Raw genomic sequence first — 16,440 nt, forward strand, 5'->3', positions numbered from 1 at the left:
TAGGGCTCATCCCCCGAAATTAGGGTTTTCTCCACACAGCATGTAGCACCTAGTTCCTGGTACGTAAATCTTATTTGAGTATTTCTCTTCTTTTAGCCTTGGACTCGGCGAGTCATAGGTCCGACTCTCCGAGTAGATGCGGGACCCGGGACACGTTTAAGTTGGCAACTCGGCGAGTCCATATCCTGGACTCGGCGAGTCATAGATGTTGGATGAAACCCTAAGTTTCAGGGGTTTGCACCCTATTTAAACAACATATCTGCCCCAAGCTAGCCCCCATTCACCCCCAAAGTTTCCAACCCTCGTTCTAAGTTATTCATTTGGAGTTTGAAGCAATTGTTGTGTGATCTTGAAGGTTTTGAGGCAAAAGGGAAGTAGATCAAGAGGAAGGGAAGGAATCCAAACATCTTTGTGCTCTCTCAGCAGTTCCTTTGAGGTATAACCCGTTTTTCCCCATGTTTCCATGCTTATTACTTCATTTAAGTCATTCTTGAACCAATCCCCAAGCTTGTATGTGCAATATAAGTCGTAATAAGTTGTTTGGCCTCTAGATCTAGGCAAGATTGAGCTCCAGGAGCTCAGATCTGTTACCTTTATGGACTCATGTTGCTTGTTCACCCTAGATCTACCCTTTTGAGGCATTTTGAACCCTAAAATCCGTATTGGTGAATATCTACACGTAAAGTTGGAAACTTTACGTGTGATTCATGTTCTAGGAGTCCAGATCTGTGAATGGCATGGACTGGAATCGAGCAAATTTTTGTATTTAGTGGGTGCATGGCAACGACTCGGCGAGTCGTTCATGTGACTCGGCGAGTCTGTTCGCGAGTCTCCGAGTTTGTCCCCTTTTCGTAGTGTCGAGTGAACAGTGAGTCACGGGGTGTGACTCAGTGAGTTGGAAGCTGAACTCATCTATGGAGGAACTCGGCGAGTCAATGCCCTGACTCGGCGAGTTCAAGGCAATCTCCTTAGATCAAGAACAGACTCGGCGAGTTGTTCATACAACTCGGCGAGTCGAAGCAGCAAGTGTTCTTCGGATGAAGACGAACTCGACGAGTTGTTCATACAACTCGGCGAGTAGGATGAAGGACTTGAATATCAGTTTAGAAGGAGAACCCGTCGAGTCGTCACCCAACTCGACGAGTAGGAACGGGATTCAGGACAATCGTTTGGGTAGGACTCGGCGAGTCAGGTCAACTGAAAGTTGACTCTGACTTTGACTTAGGGCATGATCAGGGGTAAAATGGTCATTTTACCCAAAGGACAGTTAGCAGTGTTTGATTGAGTATGTTGTGGGAATTGGAGCCGGAGGATTTTCGGAGCAGCAGCAGCAGCAGTAGACAGTCAGTTCCTGATCAGATCAGCAGCTACTTCGAGGTGAGTTACCTTCCAGTAGCGGTGGGTCTACGGCCACAACGCCGGCCCACCAGTAAGAGTCGTATGTTAGATGATTGTCTTTGTGATGTCATCTAGGTTTGCTACTACCTGATATGTTATATGCTAGCATGATATGTTATATAAGATAGAAGTAGAGATCGGTTGATAGGACCGAAGGGTAGTCAGACACCCCATAAATGTCTGACAGTACGTGATGATATGTTTGCATGCTGGCTTGTTATGTTATATGCGATAAAGGTAGTAAGATGGGACTAGTCCCCGAGGATCGGTTGTTAGGACCGACAGGTAGTCAGCACCCCAGAATGGTTGACACGGGTAGTCAGCACCCCAGAATGGCTTGACACGGGTAAGACGGCACCCCAGAATGGCCGTACCGGGTAGTCATGCACCCCAGAATGGCCTGGGAGTATGTATGTTATGTGTTTGTATGGTATGTGGTACAATGGGGGAACTCACTAAGCTTTATGCTTACGGTTTTCAGTTTTGGTTTCAGGTACCTCCTCAACTAGGGGAAAGGAGCTGGCGCGGTAGCAGCATGTCACACACTCACACACACACACTCTCTGGTTTCCGCATTTACGAGATTCTATGGGATTTATACTCTGATATTTTGATTGGTTGTAAGATTTGGCTTTTAGACATGGTTTACGTTGTGTCATGGTTTGATCAAACAATGTTTTTAATTATTAATGTTTTCTAAAGTAATGTTTTAAAACGAAATTTTTGGACGTGAAAATTGGGTCGTTACAAGTTGGTATCAGAGCCCTGGTTTGAGGGATTCGGACACACCTTCGGGGGTGTCTGAACTCAAATCGAGGGATTAAAAGATTTTCTAAAAGAAAATGTTTTCTAAAAATTGAGAAAATAGTATCGAGAAAGAACGAAGTGTGTGATTTGCGCGACCGGCCGAGCTCAAGTAAGTATTCCCCAAAGTACCCATACAAGTTTATGTTATGTTTATCAGCTTTTGTAGAACAGCATGCTAGAATAGGACTAAGGATCTAGGAGTGATGCCTTATGTGCATGCTTTATGTGTTTCAGTTGTATGAGAATTGCATGCTAGATATTGAGTAGACAGTAAGTAGGATAGCATGATTAGGTTATGCCTGATAGTATAAGTTTAGCACTTTATGCTAGCTCAGTTCCTGTAAGCAGATAGAGTTTATTGAGATTGCTACCCTTGTCTGAATGTTGCTTGCTTCGTGCTATGTGGAACTCTGAATAATGGGAGTTAGCCATTAGGCGAATGCGTCACGTCACATGTGTTCAGGGTTGAATAATCTTAGAGTGCCGGATTTGGTCCTACTGCGCAGCTCTTGTTTGAGTCCAACCGTTGTAGGGACGAGTTGGGTACTCGAAGGATTATCTGAGCCTCGTCACATGTGATGGTATTCGGGTAATGGCTAATTGGCATTACAAGGAGGCCTGCAGCAGCTGAGGACTGGATAGAGTAGAATCAGAGATTTCCCTAGGGCAAGCCTAGGATGAGTATAGCAGTGATCAGCAGTAGTGAAAGGGATATGGTGGAGTCGAGGCATTCCTTGAAGAAGGTACGGATAGATGTGGAAGGTAGTATGGGCCCGTACTACTGAAAGCAGAGGATCCGTACCCGAACCAAGGAAGGCCAAGATAAGACCAGGGAACTCGTAGGTAGCAGTGATCCCTCAGGAAGTATCAGTATCTCTAATGTTTGTGGTGATGTATTGCAGAATGGTGGTACTTCGAACGAGGCCGGTAGACGGCGGTTCAGGAGAGGGGTCAGGTTCGGGATCAGGTTCCGAGCCGGTAGATGGGGGACTACGCGAGTTCATCGCGTCAGAGATCACCAGAGACATCCTTGAGTCGACCCCCGTTCTCTTTGGGTCGATCAAGGAAGGGATCATGGAGTTGATGGAGGATCGCCTTCGGGCATTCCGGAGTGATATGGCATCTAGCCAGTCGGGATCTCGCACGTTGTCCTTCAAGGACTTCAGGGGCAGTGGTGCACCGGATTTCCAGGGGGTGAAGGACCCCATTGCTGCCAGGCGATGGATTGCAGACATCGAGTCTGCACAGTTGACTAGCTTCTGCCCCGAGGGGTCGAAGGTGAGGTATGCAACATGGTGTTTACGAGACCGAGCCCGGGATTGGTGGGAGTCAGTGGGTGACTCGTTGGGAGCCGCAGCTATCGAGGCTATGACCTGGTCGGACTTTGTGACCAGGTTCAGGGCAAAGTTTGCGCCGGCTGTCGAGCTTCAGCAGCTGGCCAGGGAGTTTCTAGACATGAGACAGACGACGGAGACTGTGGCGGAGATCACCGCCAAGTTCCGGGAGAGGGCTTTGTTGGTGCCCCAGTATGCTGGTGACGAGGATATGAGGAGGACCCGTTATCATGATATGCTACGAGCTGACATCCGGGAGCATGTTAGCTTTTCGGCTTGCCCTACCTTGGACTCTATGATTGCCAGGGCGAGGGAGAGGGAGATAGATTTGGAGCACATCCAGAAACGGAAATCAGAGGAGGGTCAGACAGGAGGGGCTTCGGGGAAGAAGCCCAAGGGATCAGATGGTAGGCCGAAAGGCCAGTCAGGACCGAGCCGCTGCAGGAAATGTGGCAGGCCGCACGAGGGGGCGTGCAGGATGGGATCATCAGGTTGCTATAAGTGCAGCAAGTCTGGGCACATTAGCAGGGATTGTACTGCTCCGGCAGCAGTTATTCAGACATCAGAGTTGCTATGTTTCCACTGCAACCAGAGGGGACACAAGAAGGCCAATTGCCCCCAGTTGACAGTTTCAGCGCCAATGAAGGCGCCAGTTCCAGCGACCCTGCGGATCACGGATGGCCGGCAGGGCAAGGCAGAGGCTCCAGTGGTGAGGAGCCGAGCATTTTAGCTGACTACCGAGGAGGCACGCACCGCACCCGATGTGGTGACGGGTATGATTCTTTCCCTCTATCTTATTTTTATGATGTTATGTTATTAATATGTGCTCCGTATGTATATGTACGCATTAGGATCGTTCCATGTGAACGGACTTCCAGTTCAGGTGTTGTTCGACACGGGTGCGTCCCGATCATTTGTTTCCCTTGCGATTAGCAAGAAGTTTCATGAGTCATCGGGCGAGTTAGATTGCCCTTTGGAGGTGGAGATTGCTGATGATCGATCAGTGCGAGCATCGATGGTATTTCGAGGTTGCGCGCTGCGTTTGTTTGAGGAGCGCTACTTGGTAGATTTGGTTCCCATTCCGCTGCATGGGAACAAGGTGATTATAGGCATGGATTGGCTGAGCCCTAATGGGGCAGTGATAGATTGCGCGCAGCAACTGGTGCGAGTCAGGACCCCAGGTGGGGGAGAGTTAGTGATTCATGGCGAGAGGCCACCTTGCGGACCCACTGTATGTTCAGCAGCGAGGGCTAGGCGCTATCTTCAGCAGGGATGCGCAGGATATGTCGCATATGTGATGGATACCCGGGAGGCGGGTAAGGCGACACTGAGCGTGGTTCCGGTGGTTCGAGATTTTGCAGATGTTTTCCCGGAGGAGCTTCCTGGGATACGTCCGAAGCAACAGGTGGAGTTCAGGATTGACCTTGTTCCTGGTGCGGCCCCGATAGCCAAGGCACCGTATCGGTTGGCTCCTCCTGAGATGCAGGAGTTGTCTACACAGCTGCAGGACTTGTTAGACAAAGGATTCATTCGACCGAGTAGTTCACCCCGGGGAGCCCCGATTTTGTTCGTAAAGAAAAAGGACGGGTTGCATCGGATGTGCATAGATTACTGGGAGCTGAACAAGGTAACGGTGAAGAACCGTTACCCGCTCCCGAGGATTGACGACCTCTTCAACCAACTTCAGGGAGCATCTTGGTTCTCCAAGATTGATTTGCGTTCGGGTTATCATCAGATGAGGGTCAGGGAGGAGGATATGCAGAAGACCGCATTTCGGACGCGCTATGGCCACTATGAGTTTGTGGTGATGCCGTTTGGGCTCACCAATGCTCCTGCCGCGTTCATGGACCTCATGAACCACGTATGCAGACCGATGCTGGATCGGTCTGTGATAGTCTTTATCGATGACATCTTGGTTTATTCCAAGACTCAGGAGGAGCATGAGGAGCATCTGAGAGAGGTGTTGGAGACCCTGAGGAGGGAGAGCTTGTATGCCAAGTTCTCCAAGTGTGAGTTTTGGTTGCGCGAGGTGCAATTTCTTGGACACCTTGTCAACCAGGACGGGATTCTGGTCGATCCGACCAAGGTCGAGGCCGTGATGAGATGGGAGGTTCCGAAGTCTCCATCCGAGATTCGGAGTTTCCTGGGATTAGCAGGCTGTTATCGGAGATTTATTCAGGAATTCTCCAAGATAGCCGTACCCCGGACGCGGCTGACGAAGAAAGCCGTGGTATTTCGGTGGGGACCCGAGCAGCAGGCTGCGTTTGAGACGCTGAGACAGAGACTGTGCGAGGCGCCGATCTTAGCCCTGCCAGAGGGCGTAGAGGATTTTGTGGTATACTGCGACGCGTCCATTTCTGGGTTGGGCGCGGTACTGATGCAGAGGGGGCATGTCATTGCCTACGCTTCGAGGCAGCTCAAGCCTCACGAGGCGAACTACCCGACGCATGATTTGGAGTTAGGGGCGGTGGTTTTTGCCCTCAAGATTTGGCGGCATTACCTCTACGGGGTTCGATGTACCATCTACACGGACCACAAGAGTTTGAGGTACCTCATGGATCAGCCGAATCTGAATATGAGGCAGCGTCGGTGGTTGGACGTGGTAAAGGATTATGATTGCGAGATCCTCTACCACCCGGGGAAGGCCAATGTGGTGGCCAATGCGCTTAGCCGAAAGGCGGCGCCGATCAAGGACGTTTGCATGAGGATGACCGTGGTGACTCCCCTGTTGGAGCAGATTCGGGAGGCCCAACAGGAGGCTATCAAGGAGGAACATCGGAAGAGTGAGCGTGTGGTGGGTCAGGTTTCCTCCTTTGATTATGATAGCCGAGGACTTTTGACACTACACCGTAGGGTGTGGGTACCGTATCACGGAGGCGTGCGCCAGATTTTGATGGAGGAGGCGCACAAGTCCCGATTCTCTATTCATCCCGGGGCGACGAAGATGTATAGGGATCTTCGTCTAGATTATTGGTGGCCCTGCATGAAGCGGGATGTGACATTGTACGTTGAGCGCTGCTTGACCTGCAGGAAGGTCAAGGCCGAACATCAGAGGCCGCATGGCAAGATGCAGCCGTTGGATATTCCACTGTGGAAATGGGAAGATATCACGATGGACTTTATCACGAAACTTCCCAGGACCGCACGTGGAGTGGATTCGATTTGGATCATCGTGGATCGATTGACCAAGAGTGCTCACTTTATCCCGATTCAGGAGAGCATATCGGCCGAGAAATTGGCCGACATCTATATCAGGGAGATCGTGGCGCGGCACGGGGTGCCAGTTTCAGTTATCTCGGATAGGGATGTGCGTTTTACTTCCAGGTTTTGGAAGAAATTTCATGACGAGTTGGGCACTCGTTTGCATTTTAGCACCGCCTTTCACCCGTAGACGGATGGTCAGAGCGAGCGGACCATCCAGACTTTGGAGGATATGTTGTGGGCGTGCGTGCTAGACTTTGGTGGTAGCTGGGATACCTATCTTCCCCTGGCCGAGTTCTCTTACAACAACAGCTACCACGCGAGTATTGACCGTTCCCCATTTGAGATGTTGTACGGTCGGAGGTGCAGGACCCCGATATGCTGGGGTGAGGTTGGCCAGAGAGTCATGGGGAGCACCGAAGTGGTGCTCAAGACGACCGAGAGGATCCAGCAGGTCCGGAGCAGGCTTCAGACTGCTCAGCGTCGGCAGAAAAGCTATGCCGACAAGCGTCGATCCGACTTGGAATTCCAAGTCGGGGATTGATATGTGCCTAATTAGTTCATATTAAGTATACATTTTTACTCATTTATTAGCTAAATTATCGCATATTATGGACAAAAGGTACTTAAAAGTGTTAAATTATGTTTTTCAGTCCTAAGATGAAGCTCGGAAGCGACAGGAAGTGGGAGAAACAGTTAGAAGATCGAGAATGAAATCAAGAAGAAAAACACTAAAAATGGCATCTACTCGGTGAGTAGGGGTGACGACTCGACGAGTCCAATCGAAGAATCGAGAAGATAATGACTCGGGATCCCAGAGTGTTATCACAATACGGGGAATGTGAGAGGGACTCGACGAGTCACCACATGACTCGACGAGTCGATTCGTATATTTAAAGATAATTCCACAGATCGATAGGGAGGAATTCTGGGACGATTCAGAAGTACTTTGCTACGATTGAGAAGCCAGAGAAACCCTAGAAGACGACGAAAGGAGCTAGAATTCAATTCCGGGGAGTAATTGAGGCAAAATTTCATCATTCCACTTATTCTTTTGTTTATTCATCATGATTAAGCAACTTGACTTTGTTTGTTTGCTGTTATTTACTTTAATTATGAGCTAAAACCTTTAGACTTCTGTTTGGGGATACAAAGTTGACAATATGGTTTGATTGATTGGTAGGATTAATTCCAAGTTGGTGAATTTTTGTTATTTTAGCTTGCTAAAGAACCTTGTGTGTGAATAATAATTAATTTTCTGTTAATAGGAAGATAATTAATTAGCATGAACATCTATTGATTATTGACCTCATATGCTATGTGATCACTATGCTATATGTCTAGGATTAATGAATATGAAACTAGAATTAATAAGAAAATTGAGTAAATTCATGTGCAAGCTTGTAAGGTGACCATCAAACAAGGAGTTAATTAAAAGAATAAATTAGTTAACTATTGCAAGTCTAACTTAACCCGAATAATTAATCTAGTGAATATAATTAAATTAGACAATTGGCCACTGTTTAAGTTAGTTTATTTGCTAAGGATTAGGGTAGTGAACACGAATCTAAACACTTGAATCGGTAACCAACGAAAGAATTAATCCATTGCTCAATTACCTTGAAATCAACCATAGAGTTAACCAAGTTGAACTAAACAGAAGTTCCTTTCCAATTATTGAATCTAGTTAAGTCGTTATTTTCTAGTCTTAAATTAGTAATAGTTAGTAAGTTTCTAGTCTTGTAAAACTAGAGAAAACCCCTACTTCTTAATTAACTTAGATAAAATTAGTTTTTAATTTAATTTGTCGTTCCCTGTTATCGATACCCTGCTTATTTAGCTATACCACAATTGATAGGTTCACTGCCTTTTGTGTGTTATTTGATAATTAAAAGTAGGTTTAAAACTAAGTGAGTCTACACACATCAAGGATATGGTCCTCCTGAAGGTGTCGCCTTGGAAGGGCGTCATTCGATTCAGGAAGCGAGACAAGTTAGGTCCGAGGTTCATCGGACCATTCCGAGTCATGGCCCGGGTGGGCAAGGTGGCGTATAGACTGGATCTGCCAGTCGAGCTCAGCCAAATCCACAGCACTTTCCATGTTTCCCAGTTGCGGAAGTGCTTAGTGGACGATTCAGCAGTAGTGCCTTTGGAGGATATTCAGGTTGATGACAGCCTGAATTAGATTGAGCGCCCAGTCGCAATCCTCGACAGGAAGTCGAAGGATTTGAGGAACAAGAGGGTGGAGCTAGTGAAGGTGCAATGGCAGCACCGCAAGGGTTCGGAATGGACTTGGGAGCCGGTGGACGAGATGATGGAGCATTATCCCGAGCTGTTTCAGGATCGAGCAGCAGACTTCGAGGACGAAGTCTAAAATAAGTGGGGGAGATTTGTAGCACCTGGTTCCTGGTACGTAAATCTTATTTGAATATTTCTCTTCTTTTAGCCTTGGACTCGGCGAGTCATAGGTCCGAATCTCCGAGTAGATGCGGGACCCGGGACATGTTTAAGTTGGCGACTCGGCGAGTCCATATCCTGGACTCGGCGAGTCACAGCTGTTGGATGAAACCCTAAGTTTCAGGGGTTTGCACCCTATTTAAACAACATATCTGCCCCAAGCCAGCCCCCATTCACCCCCAGAGTTTCCAACCCTCGTTCTAAGTTATTCATTTGGAGTTTGAAGCAATTGTTGTGTGATCTTGAAGGTTTTGAGGCAAAAGGGAAGTAGATCAAGAGGAAGGGAAGGAATCCAAACATCTTTGTGCTCTCTCAGCAGTTCCTTTGAGGTATAACCCGTTTTTCCCCATGTTTCCATGCTTATTACTTCATTTAAGTCATTCTTGAACCAATCCCCAAGCTTGTATGTGCAATATAAGTCGTAATAAGTTGTTTGGCCTCTAGATCTAGGCAAGATTGAGCTCCAGGAGCTCAGATCTGTTACCTTTATGGACTCATGTTGCTTGTTCACCCTAGATCTACCCTTTTGAGGCATTTTGAACCCTAAAATCCGTATTGGTGAATATCTACACGTAAAGTTGGAAACTTTACGTGTGATTCGTGTTCTAGGAGTCCAGATCTGTGAATGGCATGGACTGGAATCGAGCAAATTTTTGTATTTAGTGGGTGCATGGCAACGACTCGGCGAGTCGTTCATGTGACTCGGCGAGTCTATTCGCGAGTCTCCGAGTTTGTCCCATTTTCGTAGTGTCGAGTGAACAGTGAGTCACGGGGTGTGACTCAGTGAGTTGGAAGCTGAACTCATCTATGGAGGAACTCGGCGAGTCAATTCCCTGACTCGGCGAGTTCAAGGCAATCTCCTTAGATCAAGAACAGACTCGGCGAGTTGTTCATACAACTCGGCGAGTCGAAGCAGCAAGTATTCTTCGGATGAAGACGAACTCGATGAGTTGTTCATACAACTCGGCGAGTAGGATGAAGGACTTGAATATCAGTTTAGAAGGAGAACCCGTCGAGTCGTCGCCCAACTCGACGAGTAGGAACGGGATTCAGGACAATCGTTTGGGTAGGACTCGGCGAGTTGGAAAGCCAACTCGGCGAGTCAGGTCAACTGAAAGTTGACTCTGACTTTGACTTAGGGCATGATCAGGGGTAAAATGGTCATTTTACCCAAAGGACAGTTAGCAGTGTTTGATTGAGTATGTTGTGGGAATTGCAGCCGGAGGATTTTCGGAGCAGCAGCAGCAGCAGTAGACAGTCAGTTCCCGATCAGATCAACAACTACTTCGAGGTGAGTTACCTTCCAGTAGCGGTGGGTCTACGGCCACAACGCCGGCCCACCAGTAGGAGTCGTATGTTAGATGATTGTCTTTGTGATGTCATCTAGGTTTGCTACTACCTGATATGTTATATGCTAGCATGATATGTTATATAAGATAGAAGTAGAGATCGGTTGATAGGACCGAAGGGTAGTCAGACACCCCATAAATGTCTGACAGTACGTGATGATATGTTTGCATGCTGGCTTGTTATGTTATATGCGATAAAGGTAGTAAGATGGGACTAGTCCCCGAGGATCGGTTGTTAGGACCGACAGGTAGTCAGCACCCCAGAATGGTTGACACGGGTAGTCAGCACCCCAGAATGGCTTGACACGGGTAGGACGGCACCCCAGAATGGCCGTACCGGGTAGTCATGCACCCCAGAATGGCCTGGGAGTATGTATATTATGTGTTTGTATGGTATGTGGTACAATGGGGGAACTCACTAAGCTTTGTGCTTACGGTTTTCAGTTTTGGTTTCAGGTACCTCCTCAGCTAGGGGAAAGGAGCTGGCGCGGTAGCAGCATGTCACACACACACACACACACACTCTCTGGTTTCCGCATTTACGAGATTCTATGGGATTTATACTCTGATATTTTGATTGGTTGTAAGATTTGGCTTTTAGACATGGTTTACGTTGTGTCATGGTTTGATCAAACAATGTTTTTAATTATTAATGTTTTCTAAAGTAATGTTTTAAAACGAAATTTTTGGACGTGAAAATTGGGTCGTTACACAGCACCAACTCGCCGAGTCCAGCTGCCGACTCGCCGAGTTGGCCACTTAACATGCGACCAGAATTGCGACCCTACTCGCCAAGTCCACCCATGGACTCGCCGAGTCGCCCATTCACATTTTCAATTTGAACCCTAAACTTGCACTCCTGAACTCGGGATGTTACAATTCTCCCCCACTTAAATTAGGCTTCGTCCTCGAAGCCTGTGGCAACACAACTCCATAACTACTCTCGCAATGCACCACCTGGCATTAACCAGACCAGGTTCCTCAAAACACCACCACCGAAACCCAAAACTCAACTTTCCCCTTGCGGTGTCCTGACCACCGGTTCAAGCCAGCCACTGGCCACATCCTCTGATAACCACACTTATCAAATGAGTACCAGTCCACGATACTTCACTCGCTCCAAATCACAACAATTACTTGACTCATACGAGCTAGAAATAACCCTGAACCACCGGGATCCCGATCCGAGTCCAACTTTATCCACTCCATGCTGACAGGATGACACATCCTTCAGCCTCAGAGCAACTCCCATGAGTTCTCCTCCGCAATCTCATACCCATGCTGAACTGGCTCTAGCATCCTCGGGTTGGGAAAACCTGATACAATGACGACACCTCCAAACATCCCCCAGGATGAATTACCAATACATACATAATTCCCTGATCAGAAACAAACTGGGGATCCAAGACTCCATCACTGCATCCCTTCCGAGCCTCTTGGCTCTACACCCTCGGAATTCCTTCTGAGACCTCAGCCGACATCCAACCCGGATGTGGTTCCATACCACCGCCGCAACACACTGCTCAATAACCATAATTGGAACACCCCAATCATACCTCCGCACTACTGTTTTCACCTCCGTGAACTTACACTCCCTCTCGGAGCTACATTCCTTTCCCTTTCCTTACCAAGGAAACCCACTTGTCCGCCTTGTCACTACAACAGGTGCCACGATGCTCAGCCAATACTACACCATTTCCTTATAGCATAACTGCTATCCCATGCACCACACATGCTCTGAATCCGCTCGCAAGGACTCTCGAGTCCATGCACCACCTTCCGCTAATCATGATCAATACCCGGGGCCAGACCTTCTGATGCTATCGCATCGCGATATACTCATTCCAAATCCTCATACAGATCTATCAACACATGCAGAGTCTTCAGCATGACTGGACTGCCTTACCAGGCCTTCAACCAATCTGGACCACTCTCAGAACCTTCAGCAGGTCTGGACCGCCCTCCAGAGCCTTCAGCCTGTCTGGACCGTTCTTCGAGCCTTCGGCCTGACTGGTACGCCCACCGGCCTTCAATCTATCCGGACCGCTCAACTAGCATCCAACATCCCGAATTATCCCTCCAGGAAAACTCTCCCATGCATACTGTTCTAGCCCTCTAGGGGCTCCAAACTCTGACTCCATCCTACATACTCAAACCCAGCCTGATCCCAGGCCTTCCACAATCAATCACCCTTCTCACAAAACCCTTGGTCTGTATCCCGCCCCGTCTGCCTGTCACTTGCTCATACCAGCCTACGCTCTTGGCTGACCGAACAGCTGCTGAATCCCCACCCGACATCGAACCGTAGTCCGAAAACATACATATAAACATTCCTCGGACCATGCCCGACATCGAACCTTGGTCTGGAACATACTAACATACATATATGGGCCAACATTGGTGCCTTCGACATGTTCCTATAAAAGGAAACTCACCTCGCAAAGCTGAATGATGAACCTCATGGATAATCCTCTGGCTGCTAGCTGGCAGATCCCCGAATTGCTGATCTCTCGACTCCCCGAGCTATCATCACCAAAATAACACTTAGTCAAAACCAATAACCCTTATTAGGGTAAAATGACCATTTCACCCTTGATCTAATTTGGTCCATGTCTAAGCCCCAAAACTATACATGAAAGGCCCAACATTGGGTAGACTTCCCAAGCTCACTAATGGCCCAATTTTCTAATTTGGGCCTAGCCCTTCATGGAATCACCCTTAGTAGCCATCCTATACTTCGTAATCCTCTTGGGTCAACCTTGGTCAAGGTCAAGTCAAAGTCAAAGTCAACACTTGGAGTCGACTCAGCTCATCGAGTCATCCCTCTAACTCGTCGAGTTCCCTTGCTACTCGTAGTCGTGATAAAGCGAGTTAACTTGTCGAGTCCCTCCTCAGACTCGTCGAGTTCTACCCTTTACAAAATCAGGACAAATCGACTCAACTCGTCGAGTTCCTCTATGGAATCAACGAGTTCCTCAGTCTGTTTGAGCCATCTTAATAGATTAAGCTCCTTCATATCGAAGCTCCATACTTCATCTGTTGGATAAGGTGTCTAAGTCCATAACTTATTTGGTATATACTTGACCCGACCGGCATGGTCCATTTGGGTTGCATCTCATCCAAACTATTTATGGATAATTTTATGAGAGTTATACACATATGTTTATTAATATATTATAAGTTATAATATATTAATATGAGGTTATGTTATTTAATTAGTCTTAGTCTTAAATTAATTATGAATTAATTTAGAGATTAAAAGAAAGACTAATTAGATTATGGGCTATTGGTTTTATATGGTGTGGGCTAACACTCATTTGTTAATGGGCTAGGCTTTGATGGAAGTCCATGGATGATCCATGGAGCTTTTAACCCATGGATCCTTGGAAAAGGAAAGGTCATGGGTTATTAGGGTTTCACCCTAACCACGTACACTATATAAGCATGCTTATGGTGCATGAAATTGCAACTAGTGAACTAGTGTGTGTGTGCTTGTGTGTGGCCGAAATATACAAGTGTGTATACTCTCTCAAAGTTTTCCAAGAGTTTGTGGTGTTTTGTGATTCCATTTGAGGCATTCACACTATTGGTGCTTGGCCCTCAAACTCCTCAAGAACCAAACTCATCAAAAGGTATGTAATCTCTTCTAACTTTTTATGTTGAAATGTTCCCCATGCCATGTTAGATAGGTTATAAACCTTGGAAAATTATTATTTTGCATGTATTTAGACAAACATAGATCCAAGGTTTATTAGGGTTGCATGCACACTTAGGAAGTGTTAGATTGCTCAAAACCCAACAGTGGTATCAGAGCCTAGGCTTGCTTGTTTGATACTTGATGCATAATAGTTGAAAAAGTCGAAAAACTTGTTGTCTGACTGATGAACTCGCCGAGTCCATGGGGGGACTCGCCGAGTCCATGTGTATCTTCAACCTACTCGTTGAGTAGGTTCATGCACTCGACGAGTAGGAGCGACAGAGTGCAGATTTTCGACTTTTGCTGCTGGAAATGGACTAGAAACATTACCCTAAACCGTTTTGGTGTTTTAAAACTTGTTTTAGTTGGTGTAATGGTTGTTCTAATCCATTTACAATAGCATATATCAAAATTCCATGATTTTATGTGTTCATATAATTCTTGAAATTTTGATGATCATGTTCATGTTCTTATGAATTTAGAAGATGATAGGAATTATTTGCTGAATTGTTTAGAATTAATTCTTGATCATTTATGTGTTTTAATGGAGTCCATAATTTGTCCTCAAGTTATGGATATCCAAAGGTCACTTTCTTTAACACACACATTTAAACACATAAGTTACATGAAAATGAAGAGTCTTCATTTTTATGAACCTTTAATTCATAAGTTATGAAATGAAAAGTTTTGGATAGTTACAAAACTTGTCCTCAAGTTTTGGAATTTTTAAAGTTTCACACACTTTAATAAACTTTAATTCCAACCCTTAGAGTTTTAATAGTTAAAATTCAACCCTTATACTATTTATAACATTAATGGTTAATTATTATATATATGTATAAGAATAAGTCGTTCTACCGTTAGTAGGCCTCATTCACGAAGCCGGTCTATAAGGTGGGTATAAGGTTGTTGCCTATAAAATGGTGACTTAATGGGTGTCCACTCTCACCCACCGCTCGCTTGACTGGTGGAGGGTCGTTAGCCGAACGGGTAGGACAATGACTTTAAATCCTCATTAAAAGTATAATGATTATTATAAAGTAAATAAACCTTTTAATTCCCAATCTTAGTTATTTTAGGAAAAATGTGAACATGGTGCTAGTCCATGGAATTCACACTTTGTACCTTACCAAGTCGTTGGTGGAGCGTGTGTGGTTAACCGGCACACTAACTTGGACTAGTAAGGATCACGAAGGGTGACTTAATGTTTGTCATGGATCAATGGAGTGTGTGTGGTTTACCGGCACATTGATTAGGTGATAATATTAAGGGTACCAAGTGAATTAGCATGGTTATTCACACCTTGTTTTGTGATCCTCGACATCCCAGTCACAAAACTTGAAGGGCACAATCGAGATTGAAACATACCATTGAAAAGTTCAATGAATCTCAAAAGAATCTAGGAATTTCAAATCCAATTAAAACCTAATAATTCATTTTGTTTTTCATGGTGGAAATTGGTGAATCGTCATTCACCTACCTTTCAAATATATTATTACTTAGATTACGGCATCCCTCTTCTAAGTATAATATATTGTGATTGGGTCCTAGCCTTAATATTACATTTGGGTGTCTTATTAAGGATTCTATATATTTAATCTAAACTTGCTTTCTTCCTTCAGATGTCTTCCAACACTAATGCTTCAGGCTCTAACCCAACTGGTTCTTTCTCTCTCATGAATCTTTGTGGGAGGGTCATCTTTGATGGTTCCAACTTCATGGATTGGATTAGGAACATTAGGATGGTTACTCGTTATGAGGACAAGGAATATGTCCTCGATAAGGAGTTAAAAGAGCTTGATGAGTCTACTGCTACTCCTGAGGAGATCGCTGAATTCAGGACACATGAGAGAGATGCTACTAAGGTGGCATGTATCATGATGGCCACGATGACAGCCGAGCTCCAAAAGTCATATGAAGATTTCTACCCTTTTGAGATGCACCAAGACCTGATGGAAAGGTACCATCTGAGTGCTCGTCAGGAGCGGTATGAAATAATCTCCTCCATAATAACTACCCACATGAAGGACGGTGATTCCGTCACGGCCCACATGCAAAAGATGCAAAGGTATGTGGACCGTTTGCTGAAGCTGAATGTGAACATCCCTGAGGAGTTGGAAATTGACATCATTTTGCACTCCTTACCTTCTTGTTATGACCAATTTCGTATGACATATCATATGAACAAGGAGGAAGT

The sequence above is a fragment of the Lactuca serriola genome, chromosome 5 (genome assembly GCF_051521515.1).
Source record: "Lactuca serriola cultivar US96UC23 chromosome 5, Lser_US96UC23_V15, whole genome shotgun sequence".
Classification (NCBI taxonomy): Eukaryota; Viridiplantae; Streptophyta; class Magnoliopsida; order Asterales; family Asteraceae; genus Lactuca; species Lactuca serriola.